Consider the following 21,653-nt stretch of genomic DNA (forward strand, 5'->3'; position numbering starts at 1 on the left):
ACCACTAAAATGAAGGCTTGGTTACAAAAGAAATTCCTGACTAAGTGGCCAAATCATTAATTGCAACAACACTGTCACAAATTTTGGAGAGACTATGAACAGAGTCACTTGTAGTTTTAACTGATACACATAAATTTCAGCCTAATTTTTTACATTTTCTAGTTTCCACATTATCTTCTAAATTTCATGCTCTCGTACTTACCTAAGAGGATATTTGTTTAGGTTAACAATCTGTAAAGCAGTACTAGTCCTATATCAATACATTATGAAAATCTAGGTTTGGACACTATTTCACGCATTGTTACTCAGAATCTTCTTGTAGACATTTAAAGGGAAGTGTAATCCTTATTTTAAAGCCAGAATGATTGAAGCTACAGAAATAGGAGGTTAAAAGTGGTCCAGATGTGACATGACTACACTATTTCCCATCATTTTGGTAACTGACAAATGATTGGCAGCAACACTTGACAATGACATGATTTTCCTAATGTGTGGATAAGAGCTGAAAGGGGTAATTTTCAATAAAAAAGACTTCCTGAGTTTCTAATACCTGCATGGTAGAACTAATAAAAAAAATCCTGTTACTGCAACTTTTCTTGAAAGAAAATTTACAAAATACTGGGTGAGGATTCATTAAGTCTTGGAAGATATTGTTTAAAATTATTTAATATTTATTTCTTGTACCCTGCATTTTTTAAATAATCTACTCTTTAACCTATTCATAAGTTTTGTTTACTACCAAGAAAGCTACAAATATAAATATGAAATGATCAAAAATTTTAAAAGGAGCAAAAAGACTAAGTAGATGTCCACAGGCCCCTGGGATGAGTGAATTACTATAGCTGGGCGCTCAAAATGGCTCTAAGTATTTTTCTAGCAGGAAAGGCAAGAAGATAAATGCATTGGTTTACACATTTTCTTTTCTGATGGAAGAAAATAAACACATTCCTCTGTAGAAACAAACTTTTTCCTGGGACCAAATTTTTGGAGAAATTTATCATGTGGTTCCTGATATAAGTGGTTCTGAATAACATACGAGACCATGTCTCCAAGAAACAGAAATGCTGTTCAAATGGACAGTTCTGGTATTGATTCCTGCACAAGCTGAGAACATAACATTAAATTGTACTTGGTGAAGGCCTTTCTGCAGGGAATAAGAGGAAATGGCCCAGGTATTCCACTGTCTGATGATTAAACTTGATAGTGAGGACAGCGCCTGGAGACTAGGAGAAAGGATGGTTAACATGCCCATTATACTGCCTCCAACATCATATGTCTTGCAAGAGCCTTTGGTCTGTGTTGGGTGGCAGTTAACTCGTGACTGAATTCTCATGGATCCCTGCAGTACAGATAGCCTATGTTGTGTGCTAAAGTGAAAAACGTACAGTTAAGAAGGAAAAGTGGTTCCTGAATTGAGAAAGTTTAAGAGAGAAACTTATATACTTGCCCAGACAGCAGGTCAACTTGATTCATCTTCCGTTGTGGGAGCAGGGTTACCTAAAAGTGGTGCCAATCCTTTTCAGAGAGAGGAGTGTTTTATCTTGCAAAGCGTTTCAAAGAGTAATTGGTCAAACCTCCGTGTTCAGTACTGCATTGCAGAGACAAGATGACTGCAGGATGAAACATACGTATGGCAAGTGTTTTCAAAGACTTTCTGCTGGGGGTGAAAAGTCTTTTCATGGTCCTTGTATGACGTCGGATGTTAAGTAGATTATTCACATAACTAAATTGGATGACGTGATATCAACTTCACATTTTACACTACCGATGCTGAGCATTGAGGTACAGTGGACAAAGAGACAATGCCTTGGGAGTCAGAGGAACATTGAATCCTGGCTCTGCCTCTACCTTCTCTTCTAATTATATGCAGTGTTCCTCTTCCTAAACTTCAGCTTTCTTTTATGAAAACGTGCACGGATGTGGGTCGAAATTTAAAATGAAAAATATGTACAGAGAGTACCCCTAACCAATAATTATTATTTCCCACATCCCACGTCTCATGTGGCAAGTATTATTGGTAACTTGCTTCCAAAGACCAAGACAGTAAGGCTGAGAAAAGAAAGCATCAGCACAGCTTGTTACACCGCTTGCCACTGAATAGGACCATTTATTTCCCTCCCAACTCTACCCTTCCAAAACACTAGTTGTGTACTGGAAATACGAAATGTCTTAAGTCTTTTTTTTAATCATATGGGATGTGCTGAAATCACACACCAGTGTTTTTCAAAGTGTGGATCCTAAATCAAATACCTCAGAAGCACTGAGGATGTTTGCCACATATGTTTTCATTAAGTCAGGCCTACTGATTTTAAATCTCTGGCTTCCGGGAATCTGAATCTTTAAACAAGTGTCCTAGAGCTTGAAAATATCTGTAGTTAGCTATGAAATGTCTTAATCGCAACTCCAGGCAGTACTAGTAAACTCTACTCTGTGGGGCAATACCTTCAATAACCCTAGTCTCCTCCCCACCATTATCATAAAAACCTGCATTTAATAATATGCAATGGGGAGCATTATCAGCAGACAGGAGAACAATGCCTGCAGATGTCATCTTTAAACTCAGTGTAGAAGATTGTGTTTTCCAAACATTGTGTACCAATATATCCCGTCTGCATGTCTTTGACAATATGATATTGATCTCCTTCCACTAAGAGGTGGTATCTGTGTACATTTTGCCCTGAATCTGTTACTACAGCAGAAATTACACTATGTAACTTCTAAGCTATCATAAAAGGCAATACTGTTTCCTCTTCTTCCTTTTACGATGCCTGCCCTTAGGACTCAGCCACCACGCTCTGTGAAAGCCAAATGGAAAAGCCATCTATAGGTGTGCTGAACACAGCCCCAGGTAAAGTGCCAGTGGAGCAGCCTTCGTTTGTTTCCAGCCCCCAGTCTTTAACCAACCCAGGTTATGCTAAATGAAGTAGAATCTGTGAGAAAAATAAATCCCAGACTTGTGAGCAAAATAATTGTTGTCACTGTTTTAAGCCACTGCTAAGTTTTGGGGTAGTTTGTTATGCATCAATAGATAAAAGAAATACTCAAGTTGTAGGTGATTGTTTTTGTGAGTCCCAACTGGTGATATTATCTTCATCTTGTGTACTTCTGGTGTATTATGATCTGTGGTCAATTAATTCAATCAGTTTGTGACATTTCTACTGTAAGTTTGGGATTTCACAAAGGCTGAATTTGGCAAATGACACCATGTGGTTCCTCTATAGTTAAATAGGAAGGTGACTATATACTCCACTGAGCAGGAAACTTAACCTGTCTAAAATAAAAGAGAGTGTGGGATTGAATATCACTAGTCAAGAGTTAGGTAACTATATTAAAAAGTTTTAAAAGGTAATATCTAAGTAGATGAGAGAAAAATGCAAGATAAGTCAGTGAGAACAGGTTTGCCCAAGTGAAGCTGAACCCAGTTGCATCTGAAAGTCTCTCTTCTTAAGCCTCCCCAAAATAGCAAAGCATTATCCGAAGGCCTGAGGACATCCACACTGGGTCTGATATTCCCTGCCTTCAGGATCTCACATTCCAGTAGAGGAGATATGTAGGCACAGGCATACAGATTTCTATGAGTTTATGTTTAAAGAAGTCATAATCTAGCTATGAGAATAAGGAAGAAGAATTCATGCCAACAACGCAGATCAGGATCACAAAGTTTGGGCCAGATTGGACAGGAAGATATTTTGTGATGAGAAAAAGATAAATCATTGAAGTTAGTTCCAACTTGAGAAATGGAGGAAAGGCAAAAGGATGCAAATCGAGCATAAGGAACATTTATTTTCTTTATTACCTAGAATGGGTTGGCCGGTTAGTAGAAGCTAGGTTTGCAGGAAGGGGCGATTTAAACAAATGGGTTTTGTTTATCATGGGCAACTCAAAGGTTTTAGGAGATAGGGAAAGGAAATAAAATTTGTTCTAATGATAATAATCAAGCTAGTAATGCAAAAGAATAAATTAGAAAGTTTGGAGGCATGAAAACCTGTTAAGAAACTCTCGCAGTAGTTAAATCAATAGGAACCGAAATTAGATCAGTGGCCAGTAGAAGAATGAAATAGTGACCAGAAGGGGAATGCAAAGAATAAAATAGATGCAAAAGATACTAAGGTGGTAGATCTAATGGGGTCTGATGATTGATGGTCAGTCAGGGTTCAGTTTGTGGAAGAAAGGGAATAGGAGGATGATAATGACACCATTAACAAACAAACAAACAAAAATAGCTGTTGGCTGAGTGTCCTTGTTTATTTGTGTATTTGGTTGAATGGACTGTGTGTTTATCTCCCTCACTAGCTTTTTAAATGCTTGAAGGCAGCATCCCTTAACGCTTACTATGTAACCATACAAGGTTCTCAGTAAATAATTGCTGAGTTTAATTTAAATGATGAAGAAGAGGAAGGAGGAATAAATGATGCTAACACTTATGAAAGGACAGTAATGTACCAAAAGTTTTACTTGCTAGGACTTTTACACATATACGAAGGTTAATCTTTCCAAGAATGCTATGTAGTAAGAGTAATTATCCCTACTTTATAGGTGATGAAACTAAAGTACAAGGTGGCTATGTAGAGTAATATGTCTAATAAGTAGGTAGTCGTTGGCAGAGCTGGCAGTGGCATCCCTGTGTATCTGACTGCATAGATTATGTCTTTTCTCCCCTAGCATTAAGACCTTTCTGCAAAATGATCCATCTCTGGTCATGTTCCAACATCTGTTCCCTGCAGGCCTGTGCTCACACAAACTGAATGTTAAAGATTAAGCATAACTTGAATTTAACATCATTACTTTCTCTCTGATCATTAAGTTACCTATTGTGTTCCCTCTTGCTGTGTGGCACTGGGCAGACAGAGCATTTCATAGATTACAAATTGCTTCCATGGGCATTTTTTCTCAACCAATCCTATAAAAGACTTCACTATCCCTGGGAGAATTGGTGCACAGCAGAGGACACACAAAATATTGCAACACATATTAACCTAATATTTGAGGAAATCAGTACCTTTTCAAGAGAATGCGCTACTTAATAAATTAAATGAACATTTGCACAATAAAGATGCCATGATTGTATTTGCTTGAATCTGTGCAAAAAAAAAAATCTCAAAAATATATGTGTAAAGAATAAAAGGAAAAATAAAGCACTAAAATATGTGGCTTGGATGCTTAGAATTAGAAATATCTCTGATCTGTCATAAAGTGCATGCCTCCAAATATGCTAGGTATATATTTTTTGGACAGAAAATTGGTAGACAAGGTTAGAAGGAAGTGGAGAAACAAAACAAATTCAAATAGACCACCGTTACTCTTTGTAGAAGATAACAGCACAGATGCTCTCTTTCAAAAGACATTTGATGATTTTTGACCTGTAGATTATATATACAACAATGCATGTTTCTGGAATGCCTCTGTATCCTTGTCTACTGGAAAGTATTATCTTTATGGTTTTCTCAGATCAGAAAAAATTACAGGGGCCATTTACAGACTGTTTACTTATTTAAAGACCTAAGTGTGCCTGATAGGTGTAGACTTTGATATATTCTAAATAGACTTAGAATCGCAGACGCATAACACCCTCTGAGTAAAATCAGACAACCTGTTTGCTAGGACATGGGACATAACAATTCAATATTGCTGTCTAATATTTGTGTTTAATATTATTTATTGAAACTTTCACACAATTTTTTATACCAGGTTGATGATGACTATACACCAAAAATGTTTTTCCCTGTGGTATGAAAAGAGACACACTGTATACACACACATACACACACACACACACACACACACACACACAGCATGTCCCAAAAATGTAAAGTCAGTGTTTATTAACATACAATTCATTTTCAAAAATTTAAAATAATCTACAGAAATGAATAATTTTTTTGTCAGTGCCTATTTTCAAACTGAGGATCATTCTGGTCCAGGCACTGCTGATAATGCAAAGCAAGGGAATCACAAACATCAAGAATCATTTCGTTCAGTATTTGTGTGCCTTCAATTCATTGACTGTTGCCAGTTTTGTACCATAAATTTTATCTTTTATGTATCCTCATTATAAAAAGTCTAATGGCACTTTAGGATAAATTTTTATTTGTTCAAAGTTTAGTCTGGCTTCACCCATTATTTCAAAGGATTGAAAATTGAGTTATCAGCTGTTAAAGTGTGTATACATTTTTTGGGACACCATATAGATATAAATCCTTATCATTGCCTTGAATGTCTGAAATCTTTCATACTAGCCCATAAGAGTTATTTTATTTATGGATGAATTTATATGGCTCTATGATGAACATAACCATTATTTCTACAATGACCAGCTTACCACATTTTCTAACATACCACATAGCAAATACTACTCTGAAATTATATATTAATCACATGAACATTTGGAGATACTTCAGTGTAGTAAACGGTTATGGTTATTGCGTTTCACTTCTTTCATACTTTCCAAGTTTGATTCTTGAGATTTAGGAATACTAGTGCTTTTTGTTTTTATTATTTTTAAGGTGTGACTATTATATTACAACAAATAAGGAAAGCTATTTAAAGGCTTAGGAAGAATAGAGGGCTATAAATGGTTAATGCTGTTTTGATGGAAATGGTTGTTTTGATTTGAACCATCAAGCTATTGATTGCTCCTTATCTTCTGGGGAAAATCTGAGATTTTATTAGCATTTGTTTGGAAATATACAACATTACTGTCAGTTATCAATTGACTTTTTGCACTCTTTGTATGTTGCAGGAAATTTTCATCCATTTCCTCACAATTACCCTGTAAAGTGAGCAGATGGAGCAGAAACTGACACCAAAAGATGCACTATCTGGCCTGAGGTCACACAAGTGTCAGAGTTGAAATGAGAGTCCAGAATGTCAAATTCCATTCTTTTAGTTTGCTTTACACAATGTTAAAATGTTCTTTCTTTCTCTCTTTCATTTTTTTAAATAAAAATAAATGTTTGGCCTTTCTACAAGTTAACACAAGTTTGTTGGCTTTATGTCTGTAATGATTTTTAGGGGGCTGATGCTTCCTAGCACTTTTTATGGTGTTTTCTTGTTTCAGGCATTTTAATTACAGATTACATTACTTTTGAATACAAAATGGATTTACATAAAAGGAACTATAAACTAAGTCACTATCTTTTTTGCAAAAACATAAAGCTTGTCATTCAAGCACTATATTTTACTGCTTTAGGAAACATAAAAATTCTTAAGGGGATATTTTTATTGACTTTGGAGTGCATAAGAAAATGAGTGTCTCATGTGAAACCTAAAATTTACCTAAGTTAAATTTAATTATTATTTACTAAAAAATGGAAGTGATAGCCTCTCCAATTTCATTAGATTTTGAGGATTTCAAGTCTTTAATTTTATAAACTCAGTACCTCAAGAATTCAATAAAGTTCCCAAGGCAACATTTATGGCAAAAAATTGTGCGCTGTACTTTGTTATTTTGATTAATTAAGATTATTTTTAGAATAAATTTAAAATAGTGACATGAAAAGAAAAATGAATCAATTTAGAATGAATGTCAGTTTTAGTAAGTAGCATGATCTGAATGTACTTAATGGTAAGGAAATGAAATATAACACTAGGGAAGCTGGCTAATTTGAAATAATGAGGAAGAGATCTACTACAGGATATTCTATTTTATAGATTAACAAGAATGTGAAAAGCACAGGATGTGAAATTAAAGATATGAAAAATTCTGTATTTATTTTAAAGACCTGTTTTTACCTATTTCTAATGCATTGGTAAGTGCGTATACTAGTAATACCCTTGGCAAAATTGGGGAATTTTCTTCAATAGGACATATTATCTCTTGGATATTACACTTTTGCTGACAACTGGGGTAAGCTGACAAGTTCTTTCTGTGAAAATTATGAAGATTACCTGAGTGCTAAAAAGAGTTATTAAAGTTCTATGGCAGTTGTTACTTCTTCTTGATAATTTTCCCATTAGAGGCTGATATTTTTTATGTAATATTTAGTATTATAAGCAAATCAGCACTCTTCCCTGACTGTCCTGTTTATACTCTGCACCCCAGAATGAAAGCAATGAATATATTTCTTTTTTATTCATATATGGAACCTCAATTTGGGTGAATATTGTTGAGTTGAATTAAGTGTGCCTGGAAAATATTCTATTTTTGAGTTCCATAATCAACCTATAAACTTTGTATTAAAAAACAACAACAACAACAAAAAACAATTGATACCCCCTGCCCCAGACATTGTTACTCACCATCACATCTGTTTATTTTCCCCATTGAACACATGTTTATTTCTATCTCTCTTTCTGCTTCAAGGGATACATGGGTAGGAGCCTTTCAGGTTTGATCTTCATTCAGCCTTGCACAGTGCCTGAGATATGTGAACACTTACTGGCCATCTGCCAAATGAAAGGACAGATTCAGGCCACCAGAATTTTGTGTCATTTGCATACATGGAGTTCACTATGAAACTCATTTGCATGCATAATTAGAACTGAGTCTTTATCTGACTCAGATTTCATGCTCTGTAACGTTGTGTTTGGGAAGCCCGGAACCCCTTTGCTGACACACAGCAGGCCCTGGAATTGTCTACACCTGGGAAGGCACAAGGCTTTGTGTGTGCAACTGAAAAGAAAAATAAAAGCATTTAAATTGGGAAAGTTTTATTTTTCTCATCTCTGAGCAAACATTTCCTCTTCCACATATACAAGTTAAGGTATCAGCAAAGGCTTTAGAGCTTTGCCTTGTAGGGACAAGGCTAGAACAGGAGAGCAGAGGTTGACAAATTATAGGATACTGACCAGATCCAGACCATGATCTAAGAATGATTTTTTAAAATAGTTTTAAAAAAAATAGAAAAGAAGAATATACCACAATATACCATATGTGGCCCACAAAAACCTAAAATATATATTATTTGTCCCTTTAGAGAAAAAGTGTCTGGCCCCAGGGCTTGAGAATAGCTAGATTTATAATACCCATCAACTCACTAAATGGTCTCATAACAACTAAAATAAGTATTATTAATAATAATAGATTTCATTACTATTATTAGTAGTTTATAAATAAATTGTTTACTATGAAATTAATTATAATCCTAAGTATCTTTTGCATGTATTCTTCATTAAGTTTTACTTAATTTTTTGGATTGACCTTAGATTCTTAATTCTGGAAATAAGAGTCAGGGACCAATATGAAAACTGTGACATTTTTCATTCCCATTTAAATCAATATTAGGAACAATGTATCTCTCTGACTTAACATTGTAAACAAGAAAAATGTTATCGTGTGTATCATTTATTTAACTTGATTTTTATTTCTTAAAAATCAATGTTTATCATAGAAAGATATATTATACAAATCTTCTGAATACCATTAAAAAACTAGGGGATATTAATAAAACAAATAAATGAGAGAACAGGAGAAAGGGAGATGACAACATGTGATCGGTATTTTTGGTTTAATTTATAACTCATTTTATAATATGAGACTTTTATAGAGCATAAATTTATCTGGTTTCTTATAGATTTTCAGAAATGCTGACCAAATGTCTTTGAGCCCTAGAAAAGTTTCATTTCAAGGAAATAAACTTTTCATCATGTTCAACTTGAAGGGTTGAGTCTACCACACCAATATATCTTTCTCTATGCACTTCCAGTGAAAATAAATAGGTTTGTATCTTCCAGACCTAGTCCAGGCCAGTTTTAAAAGGCCATTTAGATGCTCAAATATTTCTTAACATGTAGTGACCCAAACATATGAAAAGTGGGAGAGTTTGAATAGACAGTACATAGTGTTTCTTTTTTGCAGAGCCTTTGTCACAAGCTATAGATGTTTAGCCCTTCAGGGGTTGGCAGGCCTGGCCGTTTATATGAAAATGGAGAATAGCTAAGCCAGAAAGAGTTCTGGAAGCAGGCTTCCCTCTGGAGGCCTGTTGTTTAGTTAAGCAGGCTTTTCACAATAGTGGAGACCTCATATTTGTATTACTAATAGCCCTATGTTTAAGGGCATTGCCATTTTAGGTGGATTGAATGACAATTAAAGTTTTTCCCTATTTCAGCTGTACAAATTGACCCATACTAAGTAAAGACCACACCTGTTTTTTCTGCATATCAGTTTCAAAAGTGTTTATATGGGAATGATATTTGAAAGGCAAATGCATGACTGAAATAGGAAATCTTATACAAGTGTTCTTAGCCTTGGAGTCCTAACTCTGGCACTTACTAGCTACATACACATAGCAAGTCATTTAACCTTTTTTTAGCATCAGTTTCATTATCTTTGAAATTGTTATCCTAATTCGTATTTCATAATGTATTAATCAATTAAGATAAACATTTACTGAGGGCATACTATGATTCAGGAACTCTTCCAGGCACTGGGATATGGTGGTGACAGGACAAATCCCTGACCACATGCAGCTGAGGGTGTGGGCCTCAGCCATTAATAAAGGAATGTGAAATCCAAGCAACAGAGTAAGCCTTCGTTAACTGTTAGACTTAGAACGTTCTATTTCTCCTGCCTGTCTGTCTCCTCTGCTAGACCCATACGCCCTTGATGGCAGGGTCTCCTACTTCATTGGTCTCACCAGGTCTTTAATAAGTCACTATTAAATAAAATAGATAGGTTTTGTCTTTTAAATCTATATGTTAGATTGATTGTGGTAAATTATCATCATCCTCTCTCTCTCTCTCTCTCTCTCTCTCTCTCTCTCTCACACACACACACACACACACACACACACACACACACACTGCCTCTTTGGGATGGATCCAGAATAATTGTACCAGTTCCTGAGTTTTTAGGTGTAGAGGACAGTGTAACAATTTGTGGACCTCAAGTCAAATTTCAGTGGCACGAATAGTCGTTGCTCTTTCTCATCCCTCCTGAAATTGCTGACGGCTCTAACACTCCCAATGGAACGTGCTCCCCTCCAAGAAGTGGTCAAAGCCCAGGTTCTCCCCATCCCTTCCTCTCAGACAGCCTCCTCCCACCCAGGGCTACCCTATTAAAACCAGAAATATGCCACTTGGCAACTGACTTTTAAGAGTCTTTTCCCCACTTAAATGTCATGATTACTACAAACTTTGAATCAAAGTTTACTTCATCCTCAAATCCTATCTCCTCACTGTGCTCCATATAAAATAAAATTTCAAAACTTTTTTTTTCATGTTACCTAGGTTGGAAAGAAAACTAGAAAACACAATACTCACTTTATATTTTTAAAATATACTATTATTTATTTCAGAGAGGCAGGGAGAGGGAGAAAGAACATCAATGACGAGAGAGAATCATTGATTGGCTGCATCCTGAATGCGCCCTACTAGGGGTTGAGCCCACAACCAGGCCTGTGCCCTGACCAGGAATCAAACCATGACCCTCTGGTTCATAGGTCGATGATCAACCGCTGAGCCACGCTGGCTGGGCCACAATAGTTCCTTTAATTACTACTACATTAATTTTCCCTTCCTGAAGGGAATGCTTGAAAATAAGCTTTAGGATGATTTTTTTTCAAAAACATACTATATTTTACTTATTTGTCCTTTCACTGCTTAAAACATTCTATGAATTCTTGCTGCTTACAAGGTAAAAAATAATTCAAAATCCTTAGTGTGGATTACATAGACTTCACACTGTGCCTTTAATCTACACTTATAATCTCCTTTCAAAATCACTCTCACCCAGTGATTTAGCCACATTAAATCCTCAGACTCATCATAGATTATTTCTTCCTGCTTTTTCCTTAGTCTGGAATGCCTTCTCTCCTGTCTCTCTCTACTCAGTCAGCTTCACTTTCCTCTAAAAACCCACTTCGACATTTTCTTCAGCTCTCATATTTGCCTACAATATTCCTGCCCAGAATTATTTTTACCTTTTTTTGTGCATGTGTATGTGTCACTTCAACTGTCACAGTTTTTACACAACATTTATATCTATTTTGTTCACATTTCCTCGTTTGCTAGATTCAGTTAAAGACCCAATGTTGAGTCTTCATCATTGTCTCTGCTGCTTAATGCATTGTCTAACACATTTTAAATCAATTTTGGGAGTTCCACTGTGCTAGTAGGAAAATCTATATAGAGTATTATATTTTAAATATATAATATTTAGCATATCATGTGTTTATGTTAAGTTCTCATCTTCACTTTGAACTATATTCAGGAATTTTACTTTAATAAATTCAAGTCCTGAATGCTTGCAGATTTTATTACACTGAGGAGGAGATATTTTCCAATATTATTCTTGGAGGTGCTGGAAAATGTGAAGGTGTACTACACAGCCAAATTTAATTAAATTTTTTGTAAAGTATTTGGGTTTTAAGTTTAACTTTAATTCACCTATCACTTTTTCATTCAAAACCTAAAAGGATATTAGCAGCTCAAATTCTGGGTAGCTTTCATATAAAATATAGAAAGATACAGCTTCTCAACTCTTCACAACAGATGGCATAGAGAAAGCAGTTAAAATTATATTGATTGGCTGACCTGTTAATTTTTTTGTTTTTCCTAAATTAAGGAGAATGATCTTTATTACTAAGGGATGAAGCCCCCACCCCCCAATAGAAAGAGGTAGTAAAGGAGCACTTACATGCTTCAATGAGTTAGCTCCAAATTCAGATAAACTAGATTCTACTTGTCAATGAACACTTAATAAACATCTACTACATAGTAGACACTGAGCTAGATACAAATATAATGAGTGGTACTTACCTTTAAAGAGTTAACTTAGGCTGGAATCCAGGCCACCTGACTACTAACCAAGAACTTCCCAATCATATAATACTGGTTTAGTTGTGATGAACTCAGTTAGCTCTTTCTTGTGTAGGAGGTCTGTATCTGCCCTTCAATTCTAGATGAAAGCTTTGCTAGGTAATCTTGGTTGTACATACTTGCTTTCTATAACTTTAATATTTTTTGCGAATCCCTTTTGGCCTGCAAAGTTTCTGTTGAGAAATCAGCTGACAGTCTTATGGAGGCCTCTTTGCAAGAGAGTACAAAGTATGCAGAGGCCAGATGCTGCTTGTTTGAGGGATTTTAAGGAAGTCTGAAGTATGAAGCAAGAGAGGCCAGTTGTATGGGGAAACCTCTGGAAAAGGCTTGGGTGGGCCCACAAGTTGGGTAAGGCAGGGTCTCAGGGAATAACCAGGGTAGGGCTATCAATGTGAGCCAGGTTGATGGAGACTCGGATATAGCACCTGACTATTAGTTCTGTTGGTATTGTCAGGGGTTGGGGGGTGGGGGGGAGGGAGGAAAGTAGGTGGGGAAGCTCTTAGAAAAGGAACGATAACCTCTACACACTTTTTTTGGCAGAAAGCTGCCCCCCCAGCTTTCATTCTGAGGTCAGACAATTCAGTTCCTCCCCATGTGGCCCTGGGTACTTTCAAGTTGCTGCCCCAGCAGTGGAGCTCAGAGGGAGTGAATCCAAGTATGTCTGGATGGACCCTTTAAATGGGACTCAAGTAGCACTCCTTCTTACTCAGCCACAATCCCCGCTGGTTTTTACAGACAGAAGTTATGGGGACTTCTCTTCCTGGCTCTGGAACCCTGGACTTGGAGGCCTGGTATAGGGCGGGGACTCCCCACTCCTTAGGGGGGACCTCTGAGGCCACGAGATCCCTTCTGATTTTTATCTCTCATAGGTGGATTTGGGGGCAGCTCATCCCCCATCTTTGTCTCTCCTACCCGTCTGGATGTGGTTTCTTCTTTAATTCCCTAGTTGTAGGTTTTTCATTCAGCTTGATTTCAGGCAGTCCTGAATGATGGTTGTTCTGTAGTTTAACTGTAATTTTGATATGGTTATGGGAGAATTTGAGTACCATGTTTACTTACACCCCCATCTTCACAGGAAATCTAAGCTGCAATACTTTTAAGAGGAAGTTTTTAAAAAATCTATAAATTCCATTCTTAAGGCATTTGCTTGGGTAAAGCCCCTAATTTAACATAAGCTATTTTTCCTATTTATTTATTTCTTTGTTTGCTTCCTTGCCTTCCTTTGCTTACCTTCTGGTTTTAGTTTTTGCTTTTAATCTGGACATTTTTCCTCAGGCATTTCTAATTTAACTATACTAGAAAATAGCTGTTTGCAACATTGTTACTATTCCTGGAAAACAGAAATTTGCTTCCACAACTGCTACAAATAAATCAAGAAATATGCAGTTGAATAAACCTTTTATTGTCCTTATTATTTTGTAGCTATAGGCATCTGATGCTATCATGTAAGAGTCATAATGATAGCATGTAATAAAAAAAGTTTTCCCTCTGAATTTATGTATATAAAACTTTAAAGGTTAATTCTGCTTTCCTTTGTATGCATGTACAAAAAAATAGGTATATATACACATACATAATTCAACACATATAATCACATTGTTGAGCTGATGTTAAAAATATTAATGTTTCAGGAAAAAGTAAAATTTTGAAACTAATTAAAATGTAATAAAGATATTGACTGCTCAGAGGAAGAAAAGACAGATACTATTCAGAGACACATTATTTCAGGTTAAAAGGTTAAATTTTAACATGTTTTTTTAAAGACACCCAATTTAAGGGATTTTACACTCTTATGGTTCTGAAAGACTTTTTGAAAACAGTTCCAAACTATACAAATGTAAATAATTTTAATATCAACAAAATTTCTGTTATTTTCTATTGAAATGGCAATGTTTTTAAGGAAAAAAGGGGGAAAAACAATTTCTTCAGAGCTAAGAGAAGTAATTGGATTAATTTATGGGACAATAATTCAAGGTCTTGTGAAACATTATTTTGTCCTCTTGACACCAACTAATTCTAGCGCCAACTGGTTGTCTTACAATTTAATTAAATTCTGAGACTAAGTAACCAGTTAGTTTCTGACTCCATAGGCTTAAGGGCTCAGTCCCAATAGACCAGTTTCCCAGGTCCTCATACTTCTGTTTGACTTGGCTTCAAGGTTGGGGGTTCCTATAGTCCTACTCCTCTTTCAGATTTAATAATTTGCCAGAATGGCTCAAAACTCAGGGAAATAGTCAACTTGCAGTTGTAAGTTTATTATAAAGAATACAGATGGATAACCAGATGAAGAGGTACATAGACTAGGTCTAGAAAGGTCCCAAGCACAGGAGACTCTGCTCCATGGCCTCAGTGTTTGCCACTCCCCCAGCCCAGGGATGTGTTCACCAACCCAGAAGCTCCCTGAATCCAAACATTATGTAGGCATGATTAATGAAATTGGTCATTGATGATTGCTTAGTTTGGGCTGCTGTATGAAATTGCTGTAGGCTGGGCAGCTGAAGCAACAGATATTGATTTATGTAGTTCTGGAAGGCTGTGAGCAGATCTGGTATCTGGTGAGAGCCTGCTTCCTGGTTTGCAGATGGACATCTTCTTGTTATGTCCTCACATGGTGGACAGTAAAAGAGAGGAATCAAGCTTTCTAGTGTCTCTTGTTATAAGGGCACTAATCCCATTTTTGAGGGTTTTAGCCTCATGACTTAATTACCTCCCAAAGGCCCCACCTCCCAGTACCATCACATTGGGGATTTCAACATTTGAATTCTGAAGGCGAGGGTCGGGGAGGGAAGGCACAAACATTCAGTCCATAACATTGATGAACTCAGTCTCCAACCCTTCTCCCCAACCTGGAGGTTGTGAGGTACAGCAGAAAGTTTCAAGTTTGTAAGCAACACTTGATCTTTCTGGCTTTTAGCACCCATTCTGAAGTTCTCTTGGACCCACCAAGAATCTCCTCATTACAATAAAAGAAACTTTATCACTCTTGCCACTTAGGAAATCCCAAGGGTTTTGGGAACTCTGTGCCAGGAGTCCAGGAACTGGAGGCAAAGAGTAAATATCTTTCTGTGATACCAGAAAGATAATTTTTAAAAATTATTTTTAAATGTAAATATTTGGTGGTGTATTATTTAAGGAATGGAAAATAAATCAGTACTTTTGTTTATTAATAGACTAGAGGCCTGATGCATGAAGATTTGTGCAAGAATGGGCCTTCCCATGCTGCCCAGAGCCGCCTTTCTGCCTTCCTATACTGCCCAGAGGCCTGGAGCAGCTGGGGTGGTGCAGAATGCCTGCGTCATCGCCATGGTGACAACACAAGTATCCTGCCCCCCCTCCCCGCCACTCGGCACCTGCATATGCAAATCAACCCACCATCTTTGTTGGGTTAATTTGCATACCCACTCCTGATTGGCTGGTGGGCTTTGTGAAGGTAAGGTCAATTTGCATCTTTCTCTTTTATTAGTGTAGATTATATGTTTTATGCCTCAACTTCTAGAAGATTCTAAAATAATTACTGAAAAGTAAAAGATTTAGGCAAAGGCAGGGGTGGGTGGATGGGTGGGAAGAGACCTACCAAAAATTTGTATGCATATATGCATAACCCATAGATACAGACAATAGGGTGGTGAATCCCTGGGGTGGGGGACAGGGGGGTGGGCTAGAAAGGGTCAATGGGGGAAAAGGGGGGACATATGTAATACTTTTAACAATAAAGATTTTTTAAAAACTAAAATTAATAAAATGAATAAAAAAGAGTTCTTTATCATCACTTATGTCAAAAATGAAATTTAACTAATGTTTTCAATGAACCCAACATTATCAGATGTGTGGAGGCAGAATTTTAAATGTATTTATCCAGAAGCCTAATAATTCAATTGCTTTTCTTTGTGGTAATCTTAACAATAAACGATATCCTAAATAAATGGCAATATAGCAATGAAGCAAAACAAATTATATTTCTATATACAGTGTATAGTTACAAAATTTGACTGTTATTTGTCTCTTTAGTAGCAGTTTCCCTGAAATATGCAAGATGGCAGTGTTCTTTTTTGGAAAAATCATTACTTTGGAGATAAATTCTAATAACTACAATATGAAATTTTAGTATATATTAGTTACTGTGTTACATGGATTACTTCTCTTAGTTGTTGTGATGCTCCTATGAGAATCTTACTGGGAAAATTGATAAGTAAAGTTCACTCAATTTGCCTGTGGTCACAGACAGCAAGTGGTGAAGCCAGAAATGAGTCCAGGTGAGTAATTCTAATGCTTTGATCTTAAAAATGCACTTCACTGTCTACTAAAATGACACTGTTTCTTCATCAATTTCTAGTACAAGATGCCAACAATGTTACAACTAGTATCAAAATAACAGAGAATGAAATAAATTCTTGGGAAGTTACAAGACTTTGTTAAAAGCAGGCATTACTATGATTGAAGATAAGAATATCGTACGTTACTAGAATGCTGCTTTAACATTTTATGTAGTAATATATTTTACAGAGCTATACTATATTCCTAGAAAGTTATATGCATTCTCATTTAATCTGTATAACAATGCTGACAAGACTACATCCTAGTTCATGTAACCAAGAAAGTAATTTCTAAGAAATGTCACGGGCCCAGTATTGATTTAACCAAATATACAATGCCATGTATAGGGGCATATATTTTTCTTTCGTTCTTTAGCAGACATTTGTAATATAAATTTAAAAAGAAAATATGAGAGATTAAAAAAATTTTTTTGAAAAATATTTGGTGCATCGGCCACTACGTTTACATATTTGTAGAGAATTACTGGGGGGCATTTTTGGTTAGGTAGTTTGTAGCAAATGGGTGACTGTGGCGAATATGACTACCTTTAATAGAGGTGGGTGGCTTGGAAGAAATCCAACTGAGCAGCGGCCTATATAAACAGGCGAGCACATTAATCTTGACTGCTATTGTCTCACTCTTTTGCATTATTTCTGCTGCTAATGATGGTTCCCTTCTAGAAATATTATGAGAAGAGAAGAAATTCATTTTTCCTTTGATATCCTTGGCAGGCATGATGAACATTCATTTGTTTAGGTGTGGAGGAGGAATTTTACATTATCCATGCTTTTTATGCTATTTCTGGCACCCAGGTTCAGAAGATAGATAGCCACTTTACAAAAGTGTCGTCCTGAATCCAGAATGTTTTATTGTCTTTAGTTTGGAGCAGCCTCCTTAAAATTTCACTTTCAAGTGAAACAATTTCCATCGGATACATTTAGGAAACACTAAGTATTGCTTTAAAAATTATTTTTTCATGCTTCTCATGAAAGCTATAGTTGTATTGTTCAGAAGTATGAAACATGGTAGGTGCATCTGGGACTCTAGTGTTCATCAATATAAATATTATTTTTGTATTTTAATCATATAAGTTCTACATATTGAGTAAGATTTTATCAGTGATGAGAGAAAATTTGGAATTTTTGGAACAATCTTCAATGTTTCAGGAAGCAACAGTTTCATATACTCTGCCAAAAATGTTAATAGTGTTTTTCTTTTTCTAATCATAAAAGTAATTTAAATATTATAAAACTCAAATAAGAAAAACAGTGTATTAAAAAAGCATCCATTATCCCATCATATAGAGAAAGCTGGTATAGTCCTGCTAAAACATGATATGCACTCTTAAAATTCACAATGCTATAATAAATAAGCTAATTAAGAGCAAATATATAGATTTGTAGTATAAAGTTCTCAAATAAACTTTCAGTTACCCTTGCCTCACACACAAGCTTATTCTTCAAAGAAGACATTCTATCAAAATAAGATATAATCCCAATTATTTGTTTTCTGTTACTCTCCCCTGTTTATTTACTACCTGCTATTTTTTCACACTTTCTACTTATATATTTGTATCTTTGCTTGTGGTATCACTGAGAGTTATAGACTGATGTAGGAGCAACAGACATACCATCATTGTCTGTCAATTTTATCTCAAAGATTTGAGAAAGAGTTTTCTGATTTCTAAAGCTAAGCATATGTCACAGAGTGACATATAATATTGGCATTAATTTAAAAGTTGGAACATTACTCTTCAGAAATATTTTGCCCTTCATAAATTTTTTTCTGCCCTTCCATGCTTTCTGCTGAAAAAATATGAGAATGAGAATACAGCCGTAGGGATGCTAAATTCCTAGAAGGGGGATTTTATATGTATTCTTAAGATCTGACCTAAGGCTTTGTACCAATTTACCATCCCCTCAGCAGTACCTAAGTATAGTCATTTTTTCATTTAGGCTGTAATCATGTAAAGAATGGCAATTGTGGAATTATGTCACAGAAAAGGCCCATTCCTATTGGTTACATATGGGAAGCTCACTGGAATTATTAATTTGATTGGACATTTAAATTATATATTCATAGATTTCGTGTGTGTGTGTGTGTGTGTGTATGTGTATGTGTATGAGCATGCGCATGCCTATGCATGTTTTGTGTCTTATATTAAAGCAGAAAGGCTTGAATCCTATGTGTTTACCATAGGAAGTAACTCAGATAAGCTTAGTAGGTCTAAGTCTTTCTCAGCATGTTTTTCTTCTTAATAAAGAAAATAATGAACTTTATGTTACTTTTCAATGTGTGCATTTCTATCTGATTCAAAAAACTTTTTCCAGTGACATAAACATTCTTCAGAACATTCTCTTCTGTGACATCTATGGACTTCTTAGAGTTCATGTTTGTGAGACGACACAGGTATCCCATGGCGCTGCACTGTATTGGCATTTTCCTTTGCTTTTATTCAGCTTGGCTCTAACATTGACTTTGTCAATTAGAGTCATCTTAGTATTCACACTAAATTCTATCACTGTGTGACTTTAATTGTATTTCACTAAATTAAAGAGGCATTATAAAGTTGTTACCCTTTGATTTTTCAGTTTAATTTCATTTTTTTAAATCTTCGGAGCACAGTAGATTATCAATTAGCATAATAAAACAGTCAGTGTGGAACTTAGTAACTATATTGAATATTCTGTACAATAGACTAGTTTGTAAAACATGAATGTATGCAAGGAGCAGTGAAAATGCTTATCATTCTATTACTATATCTTAACAGTGTTCCCCTATGTGTCTTAAACTGATAGTATATTGGACCATTACACAAGAAAACATTGTTAATGGATGAATAATATTAATGCTGTGTGCTTTAGTAATACATTTTATCCAAAGACCTTACAGTGCTTCACACATGACAATTAATCAAGTCTTACCACACTACTCCAAGCAAGGTATTATTATCTGCTATTATAATTTAGATAAACTATCGTTACAGTTAAGAATGATGAGAGATTAAGTGACTTGTCAAAGATCACATATTAGTTCAGTGCTGGAGCAGTATAACTCAGATTCCTGGCTGCTGCTATTAACCTTAAACACAGCCACTGTGCATATTATCTGCCGAGCACGCACCCTTCTTTTGAAGTAATTTACTCTCTGCTACCCTATTGGGAAGTCTAAGTGAACACGAACACAATGGCATCCGCTCATGTACTCACACCCAACGCCACATTCGGAAGCAAGTATGTATGTAATTTTCTGAAAGATGGGGAGATGTTGAACATATAAGTTAGCATCATTTTTTTTAAAATCGGAAAATGTTGCATTGCCTTTAAAATAGTGTTGAGCTCTCTCATTATTCCTAGTAATTTCCAATGTGAGAACAATGGGAAAATGAAAATGGTTTCCCCTGATAGAGTAACGCTACCAAAGTAGGCATTCTAGGATGAAGTCAAAGTCAAAGTCTTTTCATGAGGCCATTGCTCAGCCTTTATGATTTGCAACAAAGGACATTGTTGATTTTTAATAAACCTTTCTTTATCCTTTGAGGGAATGGCAGGAATTGCAATTTTCTTGTTTGCCGTTTCTTTCTGGTTCTTTCCCCAGATCTACTATACATAATATTTTTTCTGGTAAAAGTGGTTTCATTTAATTGAGATCTTCTGATACCAGCTCTTCCTCCAGTGCCGTGGATTGTTCCAATGTCCATTTGCTCAGAATCATGGAGAACGATTTGTGCAATTGATTGGTAACAATGAGCACAGAACTGATGCTTCCTCATTTCAGGAGCCTTCCCTAGAGGAGACAGAATTGTCAAACAAAATGCAGGATGGTATTTCATCTGGGTGACACTGGGTATCACAATTGCTAGGACTAAGCTTCTGGAAATCCTGCTTATTTTCTCTCTGCTTTTTGACACCAAGCAGCGCCTAACTCTCCTGAATACTAGAGTGTTTTATATTTGTATTCATGGTAGCTGTGCACTAAAACTACCGCAGATAATTTAGGTAATTGGCAAACCACAGGGGCACTTAGTCTGCTCACCTGCCTATTTTAGGTTGGCTCATCATCGCTGTAATTGGCAGTGGGTAGTTACTGGTCCATTTGCCATGTATTATGACAAAAGATGCTAATGGGCCCCAGCAGTGGGTGTGTTGTACCTTTGCCCTGCTTCTGGCATGCAGAAAGCAATCCCACTGTTTTTGCATAGCAAGTAGCATGGCTGGATGTTTTTCTACATCAAAAAGAGTTTTTCCTTTTTTAAAAATGACAACTTCCCCTCACAATAGCCAAAACTCACAATTGACAGGTATCCGTTCGTAGAGCCACTACATAGTATATTGTCCCTGAAAACAAGGGAGCATCCGCCAAGGTATTTTTCATCACTTTCACCACATTTTTTATTATCAGAACTCCTCTGAAGCTTGAAATTGAAATATATTTCTTTTTTGACAGTTTTCTCTATATTGGGCATGTAATTATGGGCCCAAACGAAGTTCAAGAAGAATGGATCAACAAAGCCCACAGCTAGGTACACTAAACTTTGATCTTGAAGGGAAATATGAATTCCAAGGTAGATTTGGACAGCTGTG

This window comes from Myotis brandtii, unplaced genomic scaffold (assembly GCF_000412655.1).
Source record: "Myotis brandtii unplaced genomic scaffold, ASM41265v1 scaffold365, whole genome shotgun sequence".
Classification (NCBI taxonomy): domain Eukaryota; kingdom Metazoa; phylum Chordata; class Mammalia; order Chiroptera; family Vespertilionidae; genus Myotis; species Myotis brandtii.